This window comes from Hipposideros armiger, unplaced genomic scaffold, assembly GCF_001890085.2.
Source record: "Hipposideros armiger isolate ML-2016 unplaced genomic scaffold, ASM189008v1 scaffold_741, whole genome shotgun sequence".
Classification (NCBI taxonomy): Eukaryota; Metazoa; Chordata; class Mammalia; order Chiroptera; family Hipposideridae; genus Hipposideros; species Hipposideros armiger.
This window is the reverse complement of record NW_017732091.1, coordinates 3,550-8,067: the sequence shown is the minus strand read 5'-3', so window position 1 is coordinate 8,067 and position 4,518 is coordinate 3,550. Positions and strand designations below refer to the sequence as shown.

At 48.1% G+C, this 4,518-nt stretch overlaps 4 non-coding genes across 4 annotated transcripts; 3 read left to right on the top strand and 1 right to left on the bottom strand.

Annotated features, from left to right (window-relative positions):
• On the top strand, window positions 1-72 carry TRNAG-UCC (transfer RNA glycine (anticodon UCC)). The gene has a single exon. It is a non-coding gene; the product is annotated as a tRNA-Gly (tRNA).
• An 820-nt stretch (window positions 73-892) lies between these two features.
• On the top strand, window positions 893-964 carry TRNAH-GUG (transfer RNA histidin (anticodon GUG)). Its single transcript has one exon. It is a non-coding gene; the product is annotated as a tRNA-His (tRNA).
• Window positions 965-1,958: 994 nt separating this feature from the next.
• On the top strand, window positions 1,959-2,031 carry TRNAK-CUU (transfer RNA lysine (anticodon CUU)). Its single transcript has one exon. It is a non-coding gene; the product is annotated as a tRNA-Lys (tRNA).
• Window positions 2,032-4,130: 2,099 nt separating this feature from the next.
• Window positions 4,131-4,204, bottom strand: TRNAN-GUU (transfer RNA asparagine (anticodon GUU)). The gene has a single exon. It is a non-coding gene; the product is annotated as a tRNA-Asn (tRNA).
• Between the last annotated feature and the right edge of the window lie 314 nt (window positions 4,205-4,518).

Here is a 4,518-nt window from a genome sequence, read left to right as displayed (position 1 = left end):
GCGTTGGTGGTATAGTGGTGAGCATAGCTGCCTTCCAAGCAGTTGACCCGGGTTCGATTCCCGGCCAACGCATTCTTAGCTTTTTATCTTTTTTCCCAAACTGAATAGACCTCCAAAAAAGGGCCTTTAACCATCGTGTGCGTCCCTGGGAGAGGCTCTCCAGCGAGCGAACCTCCAGGTTTTCTGTAGCTGCACCCCCAAGCCAAGTCCGTCTGCTGGGTTCGGCCGCTGGCTTCGCATCAGTTTATGATAATTGTCTTTCTGGGGGTCTTCAGGGAAGTTTCTGAAACAGGATTGTCAGATTTGTTTCTCTTAATTCTTGGAGGCGTTTCTGATTTACTGAGTCAGATTAAGGCAGTCGGCCCACGTGCCCGCGCTCCCGAGAGACAGCGCGCGGAGTTACTTGCAGCAGTTCGGGAAGCAAGAAAAAATAAAGGGAAGCCCTCACCCCCTTCCGCAGCTCACGAGATCCACTTATTTTCCGGTTCCACCATTCCAGGGACAGAAATCTCAATTCCAGGGTCCAAGTTGGAGATGTAAATAGGGAAATCCTCCGGAGCGGCTTGATTCTTTGGAGGGGAGAGAGAGGTTACACGAGGAGGAGCGATTGGGGACGCTGTTCCCCGGCTGCAGCCGCAGCTCTCAGACCTGTCAGGACCTGGCGAGCCGTCCTCCAGCGGAGGGGGTGATGCTGGCGCCGGCACCGCGGGATTCAGGGGCTCAGAACCAGATTCAGGCGTCCAGGGTTGGAGGTTGTGGAATGGAAACATTTGTTTAGCATGTCGACTTAAGTGGGTCTCTCGCACTGAACAAATAAAATAGCAGCACAAAATACGTACCTGTATCAAAAGGTATTAAATCCAGCCGCAGCCTGCCGCCTTGCGGGTGGCGCGCCGTGATCGTATAGTGGTTAGTACTCTGCGTTGTGGCCGCAGCAACCTCGGTTCGAATCCGAGTCACGGCATGTGGTTATAGCTGGCTTTGGCGGCTTTACGTTTTAACCTTTTAAGCGTAAAAATCGTTTATAATTCCTCCTTTGCGTGAGGCAGCGTCCCAGAAAGGCAGCCAATGAAGTGGGTGAATAATTGTCTCCAGTTAGCTCACGCCGCGGCTCGCCAACCCAGGCGAACTTAACCAGCCCCTGGCGGGACTGTTCAGGGCAGGATGCCGAGGCTTGGAGCGGCGACCCAGGCTGCAGAGCCGGGTGCCTTCGGCTTCACCTGAGCGGAGCAGGGAACCCTTCGCTGGGGACTCCCGAGCTCAGCACCTCTTCCAGAGTTTGGAGAAAGAAACGCTTAGAGGAGGGGAGACCTCCCGCGAGCGCGTGCGCCTGAAGCTCTTAATCCTGTCCGCGTTTACATCTCGGCGGTACTTTTGCATGTAATGAATCTGGTCTTTAAAATTTTTAGTGTTTAAAACCAAACTCGTGCCCCAGATGAATAGCTAATCGGACCTATTTTCTGCAGTGTCGCGTCAAGCCCCTCCCTCCCCCGCCCCGCCCCCGGCCGACAAGATTAGGGGAGAAAAAGGACTTGGGGTCGAGAAGAAGGAAGCAGGGGCTGCATGCAGTCCCAAGGGCCCAGAGCACTAGTCCCGGAGCCCCTCCGACTCCCGCTGCTGTTTGCGCCTCTCATCCCGGTTCCCCTGCGCTCTTTTGCCTCTTCCTCAGGAGTGCGGGTCCCAGATGCCGGGTTCTCAAAGTGACTGGGTCTAAAGGAATTGGCGGAAACACCGAAGCGTCAGGACCAGTGACACCTGCGTCCTTCGCAAGCCCGCCTGGCTCTACGCAGTTCCATTACTCTGTCAAAGCTTCCAGTTCCTTGGTGATAAAGGCTGCCGTTGCATCTACAAAATCCTGGACCCCGGGATTTCTTTCACACTAACCAATGTACCTCTAGACCACATAGCCGGTCCCTGAAAAGAAGCCATACCAATATTGGAAGGGGCACTTTATCAGTGCCCGGCTAGCTCAGTCGGCAGAGCATGAGACTCTTAATCTCAGGGTCGTGGGTTCGAGCCCCACGTTGGGCGCAGTCTACCTTTTCTTCCGATCTGTTCTTAATGAATTTCCGTCAGCTTTTGACAGAATCAGCAGCTTTCTAACTAGCCTTTGTGGTCACTGTTGTTTTAAACTTCTGTAAATGATTTCGGGAACTGCCTCTATTCGCCCCAAATTCAACAAAAAAGAGTAATCCGGGCCAGGGATTCGAGCAACTCAGGTCCTTGAGACTAGGGGACCACGACCCAAGTTACATGTTGAACTCATCTAAAAAATACCTTCACAGGAACATCTAGACTGATAAAATTAATCATCACAATTGGGAAAATAGAGGAATGGGAAGTATGTGGGTGGTGGTGGTAATTGTAGGGGCAGTATGTAAAAGAGATAAATTGCCTAAAACTAGAAAATCAAGAATTAACTATTTGTTTGCAGGGATGGAAGTAAATAGCTAATCACTGATTAAAAGAATTTAAAGTAGGTACCTCTAAGAAGCAGGAAGTCAGGGAGGGAGTCGGAACTGTTGTTCCTTACAAACTTTGTAAGAGAGTTTGACTCTCTGACCTATGCCCATATATAAGCTTGATAAAAAATAAATACTAAATAAGATAAGGCATTGTATGTTGTAGTTTCTCAAGTAGTTTACCAATTTATTGTCTTTCAAATTTCGTATAAGGGGAAGGGCTCTGCTGTGGAGCCCAGGTGACCTTGTACATGTTCAAACAGACCACGCAGGCAAAGGCTTGAACTGAAGCTATTGTGAATCTTACCACAAGTCAGAGTGCCTTGTGATTGTCGCAGAACAAGATAGGATGAGCCTTGTGAAGAGCTGCCACAAGAAAATAAAAGATCCGTTATGTAACATCTCAATCTGATGAAAATGTTAAAAAGTCTTCGTCTTCCAATTTTTATTTGGCTCAAGACCCACCATGAAGGTCCCACTCTGGAAAGTTTGTTCTGGGTTCTTGTTCAGCAGCACAAGCCTAGGCTCTCTGTCACAGGAACATTGGGAACAGCGAGCACCTCAACAGTCCACTGACTCCAACCTTGTGAATCCCTTGCCCAGAATCCCCAGGGATCAAGAGAACAAAGGAGACTGTCACAGCACCAGCCCCTGGCCTACAAGATTCAGAGCAACGTGTGAGACCAACAAGCGATAACATTCCCCAAGCGAAGTGATGGGTGTGTACTGCTATTAAATGCCAGGTAAGGTTGCCAAAAAAAGAGTGTTCTCTTAGAATGTGGGAATATGACTAGGTGCAACTTCTTTGGAGGGTAGTCAGGAACTAGCAAAATTAGAAATTCATAAATACTTTGATCAGGCAAGTCCACTTCCAGGAATCTATTTTAGGGAAATCCTTGTACAAGTGATATTTGTATAAATAGGATATTGTAAAAAAAAGGATATTTGTATAAAAATGTTCTTGAGGAATCATTATAACAATAAACATTAGAACTAATGCCATGACCATTTATTGAGGAATGTTTAAGTAAATAAGGGCATCCATACCATGAAAGGATATGCAGTTGTTTAAAAGGACGAGGTAAATAATGAAAATAGTGATGAGATGCCACTGAAAAGAACTATAGTAGCTAATATTTAATGAACTTTTATTAAGTGGTCAAATGCTTTATGTGTCAATTTCATTAAAGTTTAGAATAACCCATGAGGGAAGTACTCCTATGTGCTCCTTTTTAAAGAGGAAGAATTTGAGGCACAGAAAGCTGAACAACTGGGTCAAAAGTCACATCGTGGAAAAAACATAATTTCCACCCATAACTTGAAGCTTCACCACAAGTGAAGACTGGGGTTTTGTTGTTCCCAGTTCTTGGGAATTTCAGGTTTCTAGAATGTGCAGCTATAAAAACCCAGCTTCAGGAAGTGAGGGAATCTGCAGTGGCTCTAGGATAAGTGAGCTCTGAAGCCCCAGACGCCGGTCCCTTGAAAAAAAACAAAAAACTCTTTGCTGAAAAATTTCTTCTAGGCACGTTTTTTGAACTTGAGTCTTTGGACAGCATATTTCAGAGTCTGATTTAAAGCGGACAGAGGTCCAGAGGACTCCAAGTATAAGGTCGCTCACAGATTAGTATCTACTGCAAACAGAATGGACTTCGAGGAAGTAAAACGGGTCGTCCCTGGGTGGGCTCGAACCACCAACCTTTCGGTTAACAGCCGAACGCGCTAACCGATTGCGCCACAGAGACACAGGGGACTGGCTACTCAAATTCATCTCCTGATCCCAGAAATTTCTTTCCGGCCCCTGGTTGGGATAGTTTCATTCTAGTACTCCAGAAATCAGGGTCGCGGGAGACGCTGAAACTAAGAACCGTGTCGTTGAGCACGTTTGGACATTGATACCTGTAGGGAGTCAGCTGGGAGATCCACGGCCTCCCCGCCGGCTCCGCGCCGCCTCGATAGCCGCCCGGCTCCAGGTGGCCACCGGAGCCTCTCCTGCTGAAATCATTAATCTCCCATTCTTAGCTCCGCTTCACCCGTCGCGCCAACAGTGGGTCCCCGC